The 21,508-nt window shown below is 37.3% G+C and overlaps 1 protein-coding gene across 3 annotated transcripts in view; it reads right to left on the bottom strand.

The window, feature by feature from the left end:
• ZFAND3 (zinc finger AN1-type containing 3) overlaps window positions 1-21,508 on the bottom strand; it is a 152,302-nt gene that overhangs the window by 117,672 nt on the left and 13,122 nt on the right. The window contains exon 2 of one of the 3 annotated variants that reach the window (XM_064509529.1): window positions 489-541. The exons of the other annotated variants lie outside the window; for them this stretch is intronic. The gene's annotated coding sequence lies outside the window, so the exon portion shown is untranslated. The remainder of the gene's footprint in view (window positions 1-488; window positions 542-21,508) is intronic. 3 annotated transcript variants of the gene reach the window in all.

Genomic DNA, 21,508 nt, shown 5'->3' with positions numbered 1-21,508 from the left:
ATAATTCTAGAATTCTAGATTTTGTTTAAAGTTTGCAAATGGATATTTTCAATGACTTTCCAGTAACAAAGTAAATCCAGGCTTGATCAATCGTATCTTAATATTAGTCACATCAAGACATTACAGATGCTCTTCAGTTCATGCACATTTGAAAGCTGGTTTACATCAGGCTCAAGATTTCTAGAAGAACACAGGTCACTGCAGATATGAGACAAAGCATTTGCCAGCTATAGCAGGAGCCACAGACACGTGAAAGCTAGTTTTAAATGCAAACAGTATGTGCACAGGAGAAATGTTAATTCCCAGGAAAAGAAAAGCAGGACAGCATTTGTAGCCACACAAATACATCATCATATTGGTATATACCCAAAGATTCGATATCTATGTTGACAGTCTGTACAGATTATCTACCTTCAAAAGAACTGCAATTAAAAACAGCATGGTGAGTCAACACCTACAGCATTAGTGTGCTGCAGTTCAGTACTCACTGCTTATGGGTTAGACCTTCTGGAGCAGCTCAATATGCCAGGCAGGAGCTTCTCTGCAAAGCCATTAAACCCCAGGGGCAGCAAAGAAAAAGAAAGGCAGAGTTCAGATGGTTCATATTGATGACATTGGAACGGGCAATGACAAATGTTTTCAGTGGCACAATCAACCATCTCAGCTGTTAAATATCAATCCAAAGCCTCATATAATATTTACTTATTAACACACCAACAGTGAAAAACACACACATACAGACAACACATACAGCTATGTGAAAAAAGGAAAAAAGGCTGCCATTTAGTTGAAACACAAAAACTGGATTTTCTGGAAGGACAGTGCAATTGGACAAGCAGCCTTGAGCTAAATAACTTAAGTTCACTGTTACAGTTTCAAGGTTCACTTTATTGCTGATCCTTTTATATCCTCTTTAAAGGAACCCTACTTAGTCTGAGGCTGCTGGCTAGGGTGACAGTCTGAATTTTTGACTGTGGGGTTGTTTTTTGTTTTTTTTTAAGCAGGACACTTTGGTCAGCTGCAAATCCATCAGCATTAAAATCAGATTTAAGACAATGGTATTTTTCTTCGGGACAGTAACAGCATTGATCTGCCTCACCCCCTTTTTTAAAGTACAGTATTTAATTAGAGCAAGAGCTTTACAAAGAAAACATCTCACACAGTTTACACGTGTCAAGCTTACTAGCTATTACCCAACAGTCATGTCAAGGAAAGCATACACATTTGTCAGCTCTTCCTTACAGTACAAATCTCTCCTCTTACTGCTAGGACTGTTTTACGCAGCCAAGGGCCATCTCACCAGACCGTTTAAAATGGGCAAACCAACACAGGCTATTTTCTCCGGGAGGTAAATCTTGTTACTCACATCACCGACTAGCATTAATTACTTCCTAGCGACTGCAGCGTCCACCAGAACCTCACGCTGCCATCCAGGGACATAAAAGTCTCAAATGTCTACGTTCCTGACAGTCTTTTCAAATATAGCACGTCTGTGGTATCCGTTCTCTCTCAAGGTAGTTTTATTCGCCGCACTCAAAGTCGGAAGGCATCCGCCAGCCTTATCTCGATGCTGCATGCGTCGTTTCCCCTCCCACGAAAGAGAGGGTCACAGTGGCCAACTCTGCTCAGAGCAAGTGATTTCTAGGAAAAGCAGCACATTTCAGATTTCCACGAAAGTTCAATAAAATCATGAGTGCAAAGGTGAGTAAGGCGTAGTGAAGCTAAAATTCAAAGTAAGCCCTGAACCAACAGTCTTGGATGCTTTAAACTTTCCCGGCTGTGAGTCTGTTAGGCCAACATCCAACATTTGGGCACTCGTCCGTCACAATTCGGCTGGGGATATTTGACACGCCTGCGAATTAGCTATCAAATCGCCACAGTTTTTAACGTGACATATTAAGATAATCCCTAGGTTTCCCTCATAAAAGTCAGCTTCATGCTTAGCTAATCAAGAATTACAACAGCACATATTTTATATGTGCATATATCCCTAGAAATCCAGTTTTATATTGGCAATTTACAATCTCCACTTGTACATAATTTAAGCTGGCATTCAGAAAGACATTCATATTTGTGGATAAATCAAGTCAAATAGAATGGTATTATCTTAGAAACAGAATATAAAGTTAAACCCAATTTGAAGGTACTTCCATCTGTCAAAAAGAAATCATTTAACTGAAGGCTGATACAAAATTATTATGTAGATTTGGAAAATACAAGGTGAAACAAGCTAGTAAGGTCAAGTGGCAGAGAAAATGAGAAGCAGAGGGTACTTCAAGCCAGCTGGAAAATCCCAGAGGCTACAGAAGGATTGCATGCAACACTTCTGCAGAACTCACAGTCTGAAACAAGCTTAGGCGTTAAAAGTGCTTCCACTGCCAGAGAAAAAACACAGTAACTCCCCTTAAAAACACAGCAATGAATGAAGTAACAATGACACAGGGACTTTGAAAGAGGAAGAAATTTGCAGACACTGGAAAATCTGAGGAGCATATTTATACTTCAAGCAACTAATAAAAACACATTTGAGAATAAAATTAAAAAACGTATTTGAGGATATTCGAACTGTCATTCCTTACTTGTACTGTCGTGCCTACAAATTTCCATAGCAAATGAAGATATTTGAGCCTTCAGATGCATGTACAGATAGCACATTAAGGTCTTGACTTGAGCGAGATCAACACTCGCATCTCTGGTTAAGATGAATAATACAGAATGAGAGAGAATGACAGGCACTGAACACCAAAAATAACAGATTTGCAACCCTATACATTGATATATACTGTAACTAATTAACAAAACTGAAAGAACTCAGATTCCCCTTCAGCCGTTTCATTTGTTAATCCTGATTCCATTTTCATATACTACTTTCATAAATTCTTATTAAAGTGTGACCTTGTCTACTCCACTAAAGGCACTGAAAATTATTTACTCAATTTTATACCCTGTTCTACTAATTATTCCTTTTATTTCTTGCTATTTGGCAGTATACAGTGAGGTACCATCCATCTCAACGTGCATTCTATTCTGTCTTAACCAGAAGTTCTTTCTTCCTTCCCCTTCTTCCAGTAAATCACTTCATCAGTGTGAAACCACATTGAGAGAGTCAAGCTAAAATTCTAACCGTAAATCTGAAAGTAGAGACTTCTAGACATATAGTGCTTGATCAGAAGAGCCTGAGTCTAAAAAAAGTCTCAATCTGGAGACTCAAGAATAAATTACGAATGAAATTTTGAGTGTTAGAGGAGAGTTAAGAAGACGTATACAGAAATCTGCCTGATCTAAGTATCCTCAGCCTCCCTGATGAAATCAATTTTCCGCAAAGTAGCTCAGATAGGTATAACTAATACACACTGAAGGTTTTGTCATCAAATCCTACATTCTGCAGCAGATTGTCAGTCATTTCCAAGCTTACCCCTTTTCCACCATTAAAAAGAAAGAAAAAAGCAAACCAGAAACACTTTAATACTAGCTTACATCACACAAGTGGTAGCGAGCAATGCAGAAAAGCTCAGTTTGGTCTATATTATGAACTCTCCTACACTTTTTAAGGTAATAGTGAACTAACGCTACTAATGTAAATGCCCGCCAATGGTAGGATGAATGCAGCTGCACGACAGCAAAATAATGATTCTAGCATGGGTGTATATTCTCCATGCTCAAAAAGACTGCACAAAAGTAATTTCTGAAAATGATTTTTCTTTAGTTTTTGGGGGGGGATGGAAGGAGAGGAATTTGGAGAAGGAAACAAATGCTGCCATGTAGGATGCATCCGTTAAATATTTAACTTTAAAGATATTGAAGCTACAGATGCTATTTAAGTGTGACAGCAAAACCCCAGATTCTGCACTGTTATTGGGAACAAGATTTACCAACACACCTAGTAATGATTCTTTATGATTTAGAAGTTCCAATGACTTGGTAGTAGGAAAACATTGATCTGCTTCAGTGGCACTATAATTGCATTGATGATTAAATGTATCATGTCAAATGCTTCTTGGGCTTCTTCCAGTATAGCAGTTACAGAGTGGGATCTCAGTGTCACTACAGTCCAAATATATCCCAGCCCTTGAGTGATATCTGTCCAATATGTCAGGGGTCATATGTTTGAGAAACATTATATATAATGAGCCATGCCGTTAATTAGTTAAAACTACGCGAAAGCCTCCTTACTCCTTAAACACTGCACATAGTTTCACGTATTTCAGAACTTAGGACAACTATACATATGTTAAAACAAAGCATTTATACCACTGTAGTTAATGGTCTGTCACCATTTCCATTATAAAGCAATTTTTAAAGGTTTGTAATACGCCTGAAGAATTCATTCTGAGCTGAATCCTGGCACAAGGTAAAAGCCTGCACATGCTTACTTTCATCCAGCCAGACTGGAAGGATTACCTAGCATTAAAAGAAAATTGATCCAGTTCTGTACTTCCCTTGCACTTTTCATCATTTGGTCAGAGCATGCAACATTTCACCTTGTACAGGAAGGAGGTTAATGAGACTGTGTTAATAAGACCCTTAATCATCCTTTTGCAAGTTCTGTGTAACCCACACGCTAGCTGCTCAACACAGCCACTTCGCCTTTCTAAATCAGAAGTCACCTCATGCTTTCCTTTATGTTGCACATTTATAGTTCCTCCTTAATTTGTAATCTTGATAATGCGATACAGACAAGGGTTTTCGGACAATTTAAACAGTTATTCATATTTTCAGTCCAAGGCTGCTCAGTTACTCTTTGAGATGATGTATGCCAAATTCATTTCAAATAAAAGAACAGGAGAGGTGAAGCACGTCCACTAAAGGTGAAATTGTAGAGAACATGGCAACCAGAAACATTCACATACATTCAGAAATAGATTAAGTGAACTAAAATTTGAAATTAAGTATGCCACACAAAAAGTCCTTCTCCTCCACTTCATCAGCTATTCAACTCCTGTAAGCTCAGTTATAAGAATTCTAGTTCAATCAGAAAAGCGTTAGTGGTAAGGGCTTTTTTTGGATAGGCATATACAGTTTTTCTTGCATGGAAAACATACAAATATTCTGCTTTCAGTTTTTGGACTCTTCATTTTCAACACCAATGCTTTAGTATTTCCTACCACTGCAAAATTTTTGGTAAGCTGCAGAATATGATGCTTCAGTTAGAGATATGTAAGGACCTCATCATCCTGACCTTGATTTGAAATGAAATGAAGGGTAAGGTGTATACACAGTAAAGGACACTCATGCAATGCCCTTTTGGCAACTTTCCATACTCAAAAGATATGCTGATGCACCCCAATGAAGTAGCTGCATTCTGGTGTGGTACGTTTCAATGGTTACACTATAGCTTCTTTTACAATGGTATGGGTGAAGCAGTTTTTATATTTTAAATGCTCAGAAGCACTGAAGCGCTCTATTGAGAATACAGCCAGAGAACAGCATAGATACGCAAGAGCAAGACGGCAAAACAAACCAGTGATAAGGCTGCTCCTTTGTCCTATAGAAAGTATCACGGAATTTGACACAAAAGCACTGACAGAATTTCTATTTAAAGCCTTATCCAAATAATTCATATAATAAACTGCAGATCGCAGTGCATCCAAACTAGGCAAGGAAGGTTGTAAGAACTTTACCAGATTCATTTGGGTTTGTAGCTCAGTGCACAAAGTCACTGCTCTCCAATCAAAGCTAAATACTTCATATTCCTACTCACGTCTCTACACGTAAAAACAACTCAGCAGAAAAATCCTACACTAAACGTTCCTCTGCAAATCTTCAGAATTTTTTTCATTAGATGTGCAGCCTACTGCTTAAAGAACAGTGAAGAGGTTTAAATTCTAAGTATGGTTAGACTCCAAAAGGCCTTCAATAGAAAAGCAGGAATAAAATTTGAAAGTTCTGATCTACCCACCTCCCTCCAATTCCTCAAGGACATTATTACTCATATGCATTGCAGGTAATAAATACTATTGCCCTAACACAACACAAGCACCTTTTTCAGGTTTTACAATATCCACTTATGTTAAATTTATCTTTTTCTTTAGATCAGACACTTCAATGCTCCACTGATAAACATCATTCAAAAACCTATTCCATTTGTTACTCCTTTTCCCTAAATTACAAGGTCAGTGACAGATAACAATTCTTGTTTTGCAGAAAGAGAGAGGTTGGAAGGTACCTCAAAAAAAAAAAAAAAAAAAAAAAAAAAAAAAAAATCCTTTCCCCCCAGCAACTCAAGGCATGACTTACTATACATCAAACCTCTCCAGAAAATCTATTCCAACACTTTATGATCCAAACAGATTTAGACTAGAAATTAGGAAAACTTTTCTTTCATGTTCATTTTAAGGGCCGTATGTCTAGTCCCCATGCAAAAGCATTTAATTGAGTTGAAAACTCTTGTCAGCCACTAGTCTTCTCTCTTGAAGACAAAACAGCCTCAGTTATTGTCAATTCTCCTTAACAGATCACTTTTTTTTGGCCTCTGATCATTCCTGAGCTTTTCTGTACTTCTTCCCATTCATCCGTATCTTGTTGAAGTGCAGTGGTCAATTAGACCAGGATTCTAGCAGCGGCTTTAACAATGCTGAGAATAACAGAAACCTTAACATTAATTTGTGTCCAGCAATCTGTATTCTTGAGTATAATCAAGATTATACCTGTAAAACCAACATTTTACCTCTCAGAATAATATTGGTTGCTGGCGAAGAGAAGGAAGGTGATTGTTAGTGGAGAGGAAAGAAAGGATAATTTTTTGTTTGTTTTTTTAAGACAACATGACCTAGTGGCTCATGTTCAGCTCTCCACAGTGGCTCATTTTTAGCCCTCCATTTTAACTTGCGTATCTATTTCTGAAGAGTCACTGCTACCTAGTCAGTTATTTTCCAGGATTTGTACAGTTAAGTGTGTTTGCATGAATGAGTGTAATTTAATGAGACTATTGTTAAACCACCTCATTCACCTTAGGTACATACAACATTAAGTCTGAGGATTCTTGCTTTATGCAGAAATTATAAAAATAACTAGATTTGCATAAAGCCGAAGATAAAGTTTGTTTCCAAGTCAAAATTAAGCATTGAATTTAAAATAAAAAAAACAGTAAACAGCTAGCAGAAAAAAAAAAAAAGAAAAGCTATAAAACTAGTTCAAGTTCAACCTTCCATACACTGTTAGCCTGCATTACTGTTACCTACGCTACCAATTCACACTGAATCTCCCTGCATCAGGATGTAACTTCAAAATTCTTCCAGAGTATATTGTAACCTGCAGCACAACTGTGATATTAATACAGGTGAAGACAAAGTCACTAAAATAAGTGAATGAGAAGAAACAAATCTTTATTTGTAAGATATTTTTATCACAACTATTCTTCAGCAACTAAAAATAAAGAAAATGCTAAGAAGGCTTATAAGTGTTATAACTTTTGAATGACCAATAAATGTCTTGCAAAGGATTTCAAAGAACCTGTCCTTTGCATGCTTGTTAAATAACATTTACAAGCATAACTTGTCTAAACTGGCTAAATATAAATAATGTAACACAGTATTAACAAAATATACTGTTACAAAGTCTAGTTTAATTACTGTGCCAGTTCTCTCAAAAGCTAAACTGCTTTGTTGGGCATGTTATATTTTTAACAAGTCAAACACTGCACAGGCAAAAAGGAGCTTAAAATGTTGCTCATCCTAACTAAGGAGAGCAAAAGCAGTTAGAGGCGTGCTGTATGCAAAAGATGCAGCAGGAGGAGGCAGAGCACTGAGAAATATTTTGAAGCTTCACTCCTATGAGATAAAAAGCCCAGGAAGCTGGGTTTCGATATAAAGGAGACAGAAACAAGAGGGAAGAGTAGCTCTTGGACACTGAGAAAGCAAGAGATCGTTGCTGTTCTAGGACAGGCTAGGAGCTGTGCCCCATTCGATAAGCGGCAGGATGTCTGGGAGACACCTCACAACTCGAGACCTCCTGAAACCACCACAACCTGCAGGAACAGAACAGCATATCTTTGTGAATGAATGACAGCCTCAGCTTTACATTTCTTTGCAGCCCTCCCCTATTGAATCTTTCTGGATTTGCATGCTACTGTAAAATTGTAGTACTGCTTGGAAAGCAGCTGCAAAATTTTGACTGGCTGTCTGCAATCAAATCCTATTAAACTGTTCATAGCATACATCTAAAATAAGCTATCAGTATACAGTTAGCAGGCATTTCCCCCCGCTCCCCGTTTATACCACACTGTAGTAAAGTCTTTCAACTGCTAGCTACAGATTCCTCGAGGGAAATGCACCTCCTTTTCCACTCCAGCTAGCCTGTGTGCGTCTTGTAACTAGGCACACAGTCAGGAAGCCACAGTTTTCATTTAAATCAGTGCTGCCTTGACACCTGATTAGAAACAGCCATCTATGCTTCTCAGCTGGGAAGTTGCAGCCAGGTCTCATGACACTGTTCGAGAAAATAAAAGTACCTCAGCTCTTCAGAAATTTAAAATGAATCATATGAAGGACATGTCTACACTAGGAGCAATCTGCCAGGATACTATTTAAGCAAAGCAATCCTAAAAGTAGATCTGTCTATACTGGCAAAAAGCAATTCTACCCTGCTGCTACAAAAAGAAAAAGAAGAAAAAAAGTCATTTTTACAAGTGAAATAAGCTTCTAGTAGAAATGCCATCTCATCAAAACCAGTGCAAAAGCACTAAGGTCCTTTCTCACGCTCTTGTGTCAGCCACATTTCACCATCCAAAACTTGTTGGTAGCACCAACAGGTCCAAGTGCTTATGCTAGTCACACAGAAACACTGGTTGACATCGCACTGACTCTCAGGCAGTAGTTTGTTTCAGATTTTGCATTTCATAGGCAGTGAAAAGAGACGCCCAGCATCAACAACCATTCCAGAGTAAAGAATCAAGTTTCACTGGCTTGCTATACCACAGTGATATTAAAAAAACAATATTTGAGCTAAGACTGTACACAAAGTCTTGGCCCAGAAGAACACTTTGGATATTTTAACTGGAGAAGAGGGCATCAGAGAGTTCCTCTCTCGTGTGTAACTTCTGGTCTGTGCTGCAAAGCCACAGATCAGCATAACTCCAAGAGACACAGCACTTCTAACCAGCCAAAGACTGCTTATAAACAACTCCCGAAAGATGTTAGTGTTAAGCATTTTTCAACTCGTGAAGCTTCTGAGAAACAAAATAAGCCAACAAACAACAACAAAGAGTTCAAGTAACAAAACAGCGCAAATGCAAGTCTCCGGCAATACCACTTTAAAAAAATAAATTGCAAACAAGCTCTCAAAAATAAAATAAAAGCTATAAGCCAGAGTTAGGCAGATAATGACAAACAGAAAGCATTCTACAAAGCAAGACATTAATCTAAACCTACAAGTAGGTGGGGGGGGGGTCCATAAATGTGCAAAGCCACAAAACAAGTAAAAAAAAAGACAAAACAAGCCATACACTAAGCATCGTTAGTTCAGTCAAAGATGACGTACGACATGTTGTTACCTACAACCCCATTGATAGTTTACATAAAACCTGTGGAAGATGCTGCTTCTAAGAAAAATGTTTTGTTTAAGGTTGCTCTCTCAGGTACTTTAAAGTCACAGGGGATGCTGGTAGTGAAATTACTGTCAGCCCTCAGACCCTTCATTTGTTACAATAATATGCTGAATATTATAAACCTTCCCAAATCCTCCTGTTGAAAACACAAATGCCAAAATGGAAGAAAAAAATTCACATAACTGGGTCAAGAAATCCAGAATGAAACAGAAGTACTCAAAAGAGAGTATTAGGGGGAATACTGCAAAGCATATAAATTTTGACTACTTTACACAAGAGAGCATCCACTACATCGTTACACTTGTTTTCTTTCTACTCCCCCTAAGAAGAATCACTGACTGTCTCTTTCGATTTATATGCTCAACATTTTCATTCAGCATAGCTAAAGAGTCTTCCCCCCACCTGCCCACCCGCTAATGGCTAAAACATCAGGCATACAAAGGATATTTTTATCTCTGAAAACCTCAACTGCCTCAGTATTTCCAACTTGATTTCTGACATCTGAACTCGATTCTGGGCTTACTGGCCAACCCCAGTCCCTTTCAAAGCACAGGATGCTGGAAACATAATGAGTCAACGATGTGGTGGAGTTCAGCAGCTGGACTGCAAGTAAATGTGCTGCTTCTCTCAAATCACAGGACTCTTGTGCCCCGGAAGAACAGCTGCAGCAGCTTTGCATTTTATCTGGATACGTTATTTCAGAACTGCTTCAATTTTGAGTAGAAAAATGTTTCAAGTATATTTAACTGGGCTAAGCAACTACACATTAAAGTATAAGACCACTGTAATAATTGGCCTTAGGGCTCAACATTTATGTGGCCTGAAACAGGACACATCTTTAAAATAATTTAATGCTCCATGGTGTCAGTATCTTGCCTTTTAAGCATTCTGAATGCAAACGCACGGTCTCCAAGAGCAAATACAATAGAAGAGGAAATACCCACATGTTCTCAGGGAGAAAAAGCATCTCCAATTCTCCATCCCACTTTCAGGAGGGAGGGAGGTGGGGGGAAAAAAAGCTACCTGCAAAATTAGTATTTAAAACCTGCCCATCTCTGATCTAAGAGCAAATACTAAGTAATTATCTTTAATCTTCTCTTTAGCTACAGTTAGCACATAGGTCTGGCTACCCATCTTTCTGTAATTGCTACAGTACCATTTAGTTCAAATATAGAACAACTAAGGATTAGTCAATCTGCTTGAAAAATTTGATGAAGAGCATCCTATATATTGTTTAGTGCACAGTATGCTGGTCTTTGGCAGTTTCTTTCATCACATGTTAATCTAAGACAACATGCATCTAGCTCACTGAATAAACCTGGCACTTAACAAGCCTATGATTATGCATTTCTTTCCCAGAGAAAACTGAAACTCTTGAAAATAAGCACTTGATAGAAGAATGAACCCTCTATAACAGGAAAGTCTACTATACAGAGGTCTGCACATTTAACTTACACTGTAAGTAATGGAACAATCAAAAGGCCGCAGTTAAACGCGACACTGTTTCGAGTCTAACATGTATACCTTATTAAATAATAAGCAAAATGTTATTTGCCCATATAAAACAAGAAAAGGAAAACCATCTTTCTACATTTACCAAATTTTGTTAATTAAAAAAGATTTTTTTTCTATTAATGAATTGCATTACGTTTGTTTCTGCTCCAATTCTGCAAAAAATGTCATAGAGTTATGGAAGGTGGTGATAAAGTTCATCAAGTAAATAATTTAAACAATGAACTTTAAATGATAAAAGAATTAGAACAATGATAAAAGCATAGGGAAATCTATTAAGAATGTCAGGTACTAGCCAATTACAGGCAATGGAAATTAGGAAGAGATTGTTCTTGTCCGGTACTAGGTAGTGTTCACCTCCCCTTGGGCCTTCACACATAGCTAAGAGTCAGAAAATTAAATTGACTGTTTATTCAATAAAACACTTTCATGACCCTATACTTTCAAATATACCATAGAACCACCTTGTAGGTCCTACCCAAGACCACCAAGATGATTAGGCATTACAGAGAACTACCAAAACTAGACAGAAGTTAGCATACTGCCTTTTTGCTGTGTTACAAAATCTGTGTGCTGTGGGTCTCTGCCAGTTTGCACTGAACATTTGTAATTCTCTAGGTAACATAACATCTGTGGAACATTTTATAACTCAATCTATCAGCACACAAGCGTTCCTGCTGTTGTTAACACGGAATCAGCTGAACTAGTAGCAACACTGGTGAGAATTCACTGCATAAAGGAAGTGTATTACAGAGACTGGTTCCTGCACTTCAGCACCAACGGATGAGTCATGTTAAGTCTTGCGCCGTGTTCAAAAGACCATCCCACAGCTCAACAAAATCCAAGTTAAATCACAGTCTGGTCACATCTGTATTACAGAGCTGCAGTGAATTTCATCTGTGGCTGGCACTACAGTATGATAATCCAGCCCGCAATATCTGCAAAGAAATCTATATGGAACAAATACTACCTGCAAAAAATGGAATGTACAATTAACATTATATTAGTAAGATATAGCAAGCCAATATATTTATTGATGTGGTGGTTTTGTACATTCATACAAAGGGAAAATGCTGAATACTATGCTAAGAAAAATAGGCTGAATCTCATAACTCACCTTATTACAGGAGTCAATATCAATTATGCAAATAACCCACCAGAATATTTTCCCAGAAAATAAGAGAAAGCATGAATAATTAATCAAAAGAAAAATGTATTTGTTTGCCTCCTTTTTACACTACTTTACAAGACTTCTGAGCTGTTTTTTCCTGCTTCTCTTTTCAGTGCAATACCACCAGTTTAGAGAGTGGGAGCATGAACACACTGGGAGGTAGTATTACAAACAAAATCCAGGAAACCAAACACAGAATGAATATTTAATCTAATTAAATGGAATGAGAGGGGTATTCACAAAATGCTTGAGCAATGCTACAGTGAAGAGCACTGTATATTTTAATTCATTCCCTGAACCTTCAGTAAAGGTTTAAGAGGGCTTCCACTTTAGTTCTTGAGACTTCATTATATGCAACAGAAGCAAAGAAGAGGTCTGACAGTCTGAACAGTTCTACTGATAAAGCAATTTCAAAGCCTTTAGGTGTCTTTGCCAAGGTTAAAAAAAAAAGAAAAAATAAAAAAGCAAGATTATTTTTATTTTACAAGTCACCTTTTAAAAAGGTAAATGAAAACTTCAGACTTTCCAACTGGTTGAAACTTCAGAATTAACTTTTCCTCAAAATTTAAATTGTGTGCCATCAGAGAACTACAATTACCATAACTCTAAACATGGATTAAAGCTTTTTATATTCTATGCCACACACATGAAACCATCAAATTCCGTTTCTTCATGCTCTAGAAGTTTAGGAAGGAAGCCACGTTAGCTTTTTTAAGTCACTTATACAAAGTAAGTGTTTGAGTTAGTAAGAAAGTACTAAGGCCCATGACTTCAATATAGGTGCAATAATAAACGATATTGTTATTACCAGCAATTTATATCTTTGAATCATGCTGTCTGGGAACACTAAACTCAGTAAAAACGGTGCAAGGGACAACACACTGTGACTGTCAAACTCGTACGGTCAGGTCTTGGTTTTGCTATTAAACCTGAATTTTCTCACTAGTAGCATCTCGCTGACCAAGGATTTTCCTAAAACTTCAAAATATAAATACAATTCTAGCTTTCATTTGCATTTTAACTAATTCACCCCTCTGTCATTGTTTACTCATCAGCTACAGCAATATGACCAGTGTTGTGCTAGCAGTTCCAAAGGAACAAAGGCGATTTTCATTTTTGCATTTTCTGCTACTAAGAGAATGATGAATACATTTCAGTAGCATTCATTTTTCTTTTTTACACCTATTATAAACCATTCACACAACAAGTGTTTGTTTCTGTAATACACCACACACATGTTATGCCAGAACACACAAGAAAGTCCAGCAGCCTTCGCAATCATCCAGGAAAAAAAAGAAGAGTTTTGAACAAACTGTTTCCTTTCAGCTGCCAATGGGATAGACAGTCACATCCATCTTTCCTTGTACTGCTTTTTGTTCCTTAAAGGTGAACGTTTTGAGTCATCTATCAATTTTTGGTTGGGACGAAAGTATTACATGGTTTAAAAAAAAAAAAAAAAAAAAAAAAAAAAAAAAAAAAAAGCATATTTGTGAATGGGACTGACTGACCAGACAAATACTTTGGTCTTCAGTGAAGGTTCCCTGACGTACAAAGCAGTGCCCTTTATATACCAGGTCCAAAAGGTTTAGAAAATTCTTATTTTACTGTTCTACAGTTGAAGGTCAGTGACTATACCTGTATTTCTGGCATTTATAGTATGTAATATGAAAAAGTTGCATAATTTTACAGAAATGCCTCAAACACTTCAAAGGTTAGGGAAAAGCAGAACATCTGTAAAAGAATACTAGTCTTCTCTGTAGAAGCTATGTTGCATAAAAGTTTTATGTTCCATCAATACTACAAGTAATTATAAAAGCAGAATTTATGGATAGAATAATACTTTTTTTTGCTCCATTACTGACTCATTTCCCAAACTACTGTAGCTTTTGAAATTGTACTATATCAAATCTCACACTCTGAAATTTTAGTGCTTAAGGCTTGTTCTGCATTAAAGGCCTATTTCTTATACAGTATACACATCCAAATCTCACTGAAACTAAAGGGTTTTTTGCATATGAATCAATTATTTATTATGGTAAAGACTGGTAGTAAAATTACAAATATTCCAAACTAATTTAAAGTTCACAGCATTGAATGTTAAACTTTCATACTAATGACAGCTACTGCCCTTCTCCCTTGCCCTTCTACCTCTCCTCTGACTTAACAGGAAGGTATGTGAATTTGAGAACCTGCTGATTCAGGACACCTGACCTTAAGTTGTTTTTTAAGCACCTTTTTTCCCCCACTACCACAATCTAAGTCTCATCCCATCCCATCCCCACCCCCCTCTGCCATCTGTATGTTCAGTAATCCTCTCATTCCCTACTTCAAGCAATATACTCGATTGCCCTGCAAAGGGAAAATCCTGTCACTACCAAGGCTTCTGATACAGCTTTGCAGTACAGAAAGACACTAGTTCACACTTTTAATGCCTTGGAAGTAGGAGAGACTACCATCCCAAACTGTATAGGTATAATATAACAAACCAGATGCTCTGGTGCATTGAGCAAACTCTTACTTTAACTACATCTTGACAGATCAAGCACTAGTTTCTGTCCTTAAAAATCACCCTGCAAGGCTCCTCAGTTCCAATGGTAAGCTCAGATGCATGGTCTACTCCTAGAGGCTCTATAGTAGAAAAGGTTGTGCTAAAAATTTTGCTGCACTCCAGCCAGCGAAGTGCATAGGGAACAAGTCATAGTGGCATATCCTGTCCTCTAGGTTTTTAAGGTCATAGTCCCTTATTTCTGTGAGGAAACAAAAAGGTAATGATAAAGAATTCAAAACACTGGTCAAATGGATGTTCAGATAGGCTATACATGGTCATGTTATATTCTAAAACTGTTCCAATTTCTACACCTTAACATAGAGAGTTCACAAAGAGTATGTGGGGTGGTTTCATCTTGGAGAGAAAGAGCTGATGTAATGTGGTAGTGAAGTTAATAACTGAAAATAAATGTGCTCATCATTAGGCTAAAAACTGGTTTAAAAAGATACCAAAAGCCCTGCTGTAATATAATATCCAAGAAAAGCTTTAGACAAGCAAAAGCGTGGTCACTTCTAGCAAAACATTGTGTTCTGCCTCTGAAATTGGTATCTTGCTCTAACTTTAACATCTCATATCACCCAATCCAGCACCATTTTCTGGGGCTCTGTCCTCTTAAATAGCCTCAGTTCCTCTTCCATCTTGCTTACGTCCACCCCACCACAACATTGCCAGTTTCACTTCATCTCCCTTCCTCAGTACTGTCAGCTCCTCACACCAACTTCCTCCACGGTGCCTCTACTCCCCTAAATCCCTGTTAGCACTGCCAACAGTGGGTTGCTAGGCTTGGTCCCAGCTACGTGTGTGCTCATCAGCTGCTTGTACAGCGGCACTGATGAACCAAACTGCACTGCTGTCAGTCACAACAGATGGACTTTAATAGCCTTCTCTGTTAAGAAAGAGGGAAGAATGGTCAGACTCCTGACTACCTCCTGAACCCAGATTTTTTGGAACAGAGTATCTTTGAAATGTCTAACTACTCAGTTGAATTCAGCTGAGAGGTGGCAGTTATCAGCGTGTGGGGTGGAGGGGTGCAGACAAAGGGAAGGAAGGGAAAGGAAGAACGGGCAAGAACAAATGAGATTTTACTGCCTTCCAAAACCAGACAAATATTTTAGCACATTCATTAATCTTATCTGTGCTGTGACATTATAAAACGCATGAAAAGGGGTAAAGGACCGTATAACGTTTCCATGAGATACTTGGCCATACTGCACGAGGAGGCTGCAGGGAGACAGGTACAGAAGTCAAGAAGTAGCAGGAGAACATGTGGAGAATTAATAGTTACAGCCCTAGCACATTTAGGGTTTCCAAGTTTTTTCCCCTCTAACTTCTGAACCATTTTGTGGGCTTTAAAGATGACTTTGTTTGCTTAAGAAGAAATGTTTTTTCATTTTTAAGTTTTTCCTAGAAATAAGCACTAAACTGAAAGCAAAAAATAAAGTAACTTTTCCCTCTCTTTTATTTGATCTATTTATACACCATGAGGAAGAATAATACTTACACATTTGTGTTTGTTTTTCACCTTTGCAGGTGATCTTTATAATCACCTAATTAAAATATCATAAGTAAGCATCACTAACTTATTGTTAGCAATATTAGCTTCTGTATTTACGTAACTGAATATTAAAAATCAGCAGCGCAGGACTGACAGCTAAGGAAGCTGTATTTAAAACATCTGAATTCCAAATCAGACGAGGCTCAGTTCGATCAGCTGAAACAGAAATATTATGCTTTAGCAAATAAAAAAGCATTTTTAAGTAACATAAGACTGCCTGTTACACTGTTAAATCAGACAATTTCACATGCTATGAAGAGGTGAATAGCAAGAAAAGTAACTTATAAATAACCTTGATGACTGGACATCCACTTGAGACTTTACATAAGCTTTAATTCATCTCATTGCATTGAAGGGTTGAGGATGTCTGAGGATATTTCTTGTGACCAAGTGTAAATTTTGTTTTGCAGTTAAAGTCAGGACACAAAACCAGAAGTCCTTAACTTCAATTAAAAAGCAATAGCTCTGACCTCTGCAGGCTGTACACAACAGACCCTTCCTAGGGCAGAGGGAGAGAAAAAGAAGAGATAGGAGATTGGTCACGTGACACACAAGTTACACATACCACTATGTAAGAGTCTGTCAAAGAACTAGTCATAAATACAATGCTAACACAATTCTGAGAGCACATTTCTCCTGTAACAGCTTGTCAGCAGGTACAGTAATAAATTACTCAAGCGATGCACCTTACTAAGGGGGAGAATATCCTTTTAATTACATAGGAGATGAATTCTGCCAGTAATTAAACATACAAAAGAGTAACCAATCAGAAGTCAAAGAGATACTGTCTTATGACATTAAACAAGTTATTGTACATCTGCAATGTCTGTGTCCACAGCCATAGACAAACATTTCACATTAATATTTAAAATACAAATAAGTCATCCCGTATTTATGGCTCATTTTCATGTGTGTGAACTCTGAGCAGATCTAGTGTTAGTATTCATCCTATTCTATGGCATTCCTTCATTTGAAGGCTATGTAATTTTTCTAAAACACTGAAAGCAAACTACTGATTAAATATACAGCAGTCTACGTTCTGTTATCCTGCTGGTTGGTAAAAATATTTAGATGTAAAACTATATTATTTATTCCAACATAAAGCTTATTTCAAAGTTGTTAAAAACTGATGCATTATCAAATGTATACATGCTTTAAAAAAGCAAAGAACTACACAATTATATTTAGAATGCAGTTAAGTGAAATCACCATGCATGAGCCTATCAAAGGCTTGCTCTACTACTGAACAACCACCCCACTAAGACATTCACCACATTTTTACTTCTGGATCCAGTCCCAGAAGCCCATAAGCACTGTCTGATCATATTACATGAGTATGGGTGGCAATATAATATTTTCAAAGGCACCTGAGTGTCAGTGGAATCTGACACACAATCAGCCAGATGCTTTGAAAGCATTTATTACATTTGGACTTTCAGCGAAGGACACTGGATTACAAGAGCTGTATTTGTCTTGTTACCAATGGAGAGAGAGTCCCTCTTGCTTTTAATCTGATGGTATTTCTTCAGTAAACAAATCTAAATTCAACTTTCATAAGATAAAATACATTACGGGCTGTGCTACTTGATCAGAATTCAGGTGGTTTGAATTCATTCTTAAGCTTTCCAATATTCAGAAGTGTACAAAAAGGCTAACCAAGCTCATTTGGAGAGACACATCCACCCATCCAGTGAGAGAGGAAGCTAAGACTATCATGCTCCTCAAGCTGAAGATCCATCGATTTATCTTTATCAATGCAACTTTACTTTTTCATTTTCACTATTTAAGGCATGGAAACATATCTTAGCTATTTTTCTTAGGAATCTTTTTCAGCCTCATGCATTTCAGTATTACCTTCACTCTTCTTAGTGACACACAAGGGATTAAGTATGGTTCATGTCCTTTCTCACTGTTGTCCCCTACAGAGGTGGAGTTGGACTGTACCTACACACTACAACAAAATGCTGCTCTGAACATTGTGTGAAATTCAGTCTAAATGACTACCTGCAAATTGCACAGCATACAAGTAACCCTTCCCTGTACTCCCACCCAATCACAATTCAAAATTAGTTTCTGTAGGTGGCAAGCAACATATCTAATACAGAGCATTCAGCACTCTCCATACATACAAATTTAGAGACAGATTTATGAATGGAAGGTAATAAGATAACAAATAATTTAGTTTTCAATCTTCTATGCATTTTCCTCACCTTTGTAACTAAACCCTTGTGGCTGAACTCATTTGCACCTCTACTAACCTATTTCCTGGTCTATTTTGTATCACATTTCTCTGCTTTTATCCAATCGCTGTGAGAAGTGATTCTATTTTAGATTTTGAACAATTCTAGCACAGAAGATTCTGAATTATTAACAGTTGACAATTTCACATAATGTCAACATGATAAATTATTTTTCCAGGTTAGGAGACTTTTTCCTTCCTGTAAAGTAGACAAATATTTTCATATGATTGTTATTCCAAATTTAGGTTTAGCAAAATTGAAGTTTTAATGAAAAATGGATTTATCTTATAGTTTGATCTCTTTGTGGCAGCTCTGCAAATCATGGTGTATATAGCTAGCACTTACAAATAATAACAAATCACATAAAACTCAGAGACACAAGTAAAAGGCTTGTTCAAAAAAACATTTCCCATTAATTTTATAATCTTAGTATTAGAGATTTGCAACAGATCAAGCAAGCTCTATGCAATAATCTGACCAACATAAGTAAGATTTGCTAATCTAATCTCTTCTCAGCATCTAACTAATGAAAAATGCAAGAAAGCAAACATCATGCATGCTAAATCACAGGGGTTTTAGTCAAGTGTTTAAATTAATAATAAAATGTGTTATCAACAGCAGTAAGTCCTGTTTAGAAACAATTTTGACATAACCAATCTTTTGGGTTAATCAGTGACCCACAAATTTAAACTCCCAAATTTAATTAGCTTTATCTACATCAGTCCACTTTCAGTCATGCGAATTCCGTTAATTCATACAGTTCATTCAAGACAAGCAGTAGCTTACTCTTTGAACTACGCAAAGTTCATTAGCAGCCTGCCTTAAGAAAATAAATGATCAAGATCTCTCCAGGATCTTAAATATTACCCCCAAGACACTATCTACTCCTTCAAAACCTTAGGTAAAACTGCAGAAAGCATGGTTATTTCCCATACTACTGTATGTATCTTGCTTTGTCATAATACAATTGCACATAAGCAGAGATTTTTTTTTTCCTCAAGGAAGGGTTTTAATAGGTTTGCAGAGAAGTATGCAGTGTCTGCATATTTAATAAAATGGATCAAATTCTGTGCCTATCAACTTGACATTTCCCTTATAAATTTTTAACCAAAGCTTTTATGCAAGTACAGTAGATCTAAAATTTGATGGTTAGAGGACAGAGACCACTAAGAAAACAAGGTCACCCAAAAAAGTAGGTTTTATTCTTTGACAAAAATAAAAATACCTAACTTTTTTTTCTACTTGTGAGGAATTAGGAGGAAAGGTAACAAGGAAACTAACAGAATAATCAAAATGTGAATGTGCTTTGTGCTCTCCCCTTCCCACCTCCTTCAAAATTCTGCCACAGCCTAGATTAATTCTATAGCATCCACTCCTGCGATAGCCTTTCTCACACGGTGCCTTGAAAGCTCACTGGAAGAAACTCTTACTGGACAACTTCATGTGAAAGACCCCTAAGACTGCAACTGCTGCAGAGGGCAGTGGGGACCAGCTGAAAGGTAGCTCACTCTTCCCCACTAACTTACTAGTCATGTAGTGTAAATTGCCATTACATAGGAGCAGGCTAGCCATAAGAAGTGAGCTGCTCCACGTGCCATTCAATGGCTGACAAGGCAGATGATACTACTTTCCAGAAAGGGTGTCACAAGTAAAGTAGGGATCTCCTCAGAGCTTAAGGCATTATGCCTTTCTCATATTTCACACAGCACACTCCCTTGTTCACAGGCAATTGCATTTCAATGACTAGTATGTAGGGAATTCAGCTTGTATGTTTTGCTTTAAAGTTCAGGGTTTTTAAACATCTAGTGAAAAACAATTCTCCATCTCATAACCTTCATCCTGTAACTGGAGAAGGAAACCTTTATACAGACTGGTATTTTGGCATTCTTATACAGTCTTCATGATACAGATTAAAGCAACAAACACAAACTGCAGTCTTCACATTTGTCATTTTCACAAAGCAGCTTTTAATATTTTGTAAATATTTAAAGTAGGCAGTTAGCTTTACTTACATGAATAAAAACAAGGATACCACAGCACTCACAGAAACCCTTACTCTATCCTCACCATTTTCCTATTTTGGAATACCATGGAATAAATATGAGACCAAGCAGGAATATTGCCTTCCTCAGTTATTTTGCTTTGCTAATTTAGACCAAAGGGATAAATCACAATCACTACACTTATTTCATCTAATTCAGACAGTGAGAAATTAGGGGCCAAGTGAGATATTTCATTCGTTTGCATGCAGAGCAAACAGCAAAGGCCTGTATGTTAGATCAGCTTTTTATGCATTTGTGAAGATAATCTTAAGCAAAGAAACTGTTATGAAACACAGTGTGATCATAAACAGTAGGTAACAAAAATGTGTCCCATAGTATTACTTCAACCTGAATGCTTATCCAAGCTACACGTAACCTTGTCAGCACACAAGGAGAACAAGCAAGTTTTAACCACGTAATCTATCCACTGTGACAAGCTGGAGCTGTAAACTGCAACTCTACTGCTTCATTAACTGTGTCAAATTAATGTTGAATTGTAAATAGAAGCAGTGGTTAAAAGGGTTTTTTTTTTTCCCTCTAATTTAAGCAACCAAGCAGCGCTATTGGTCCATAACCCATCAGTCATTTCTAGTCCCTGGGGCATGTGTGTGTGTTGGGCAGCAGTGGAAGTAATGTTTTGGTGACTCTGCTTGATTTGGCTTGAATTTATTTATTTGAAGTTTTCAGTCATACATCTGTGTCTCTTCAGCTGTATCCTTTATCATAGAAGGCCATTTCTGACATGAGACAACAGAATCCTCTCTCACTTTCCACTTTCAGCAAAGTGCCAGAGCAATTTGGGAAATTAAGTGGCAGATGGAGCAAAATAAAGGTATCTACAACTACAAAATTAATGAATAACAGATACGTAACCTATGAACGTCATATACCTTGTT

The sequence above is a fragment of the Dromaius novaehollandiae genome, chromosome 3 (assembly GCF_036370855.1).
Source record: "Dromaius novaehollandiae isolate bDroNov1 chromosome 3, bDroNov1.hap1, whole genome shotgun sequence".
NCBI classification, from domain to species: Eukaryota; Metazoa; Chordata; class Aves; order Casuariiformes; family Dromaiidae; genus Dromaius; species Dromaius novaehollandiae.
The sequence above is the reverse complement of the archived record's forward strand: the minus strand, read 5'-3'. Positions and strand labels throughout refer to the sequence as shown.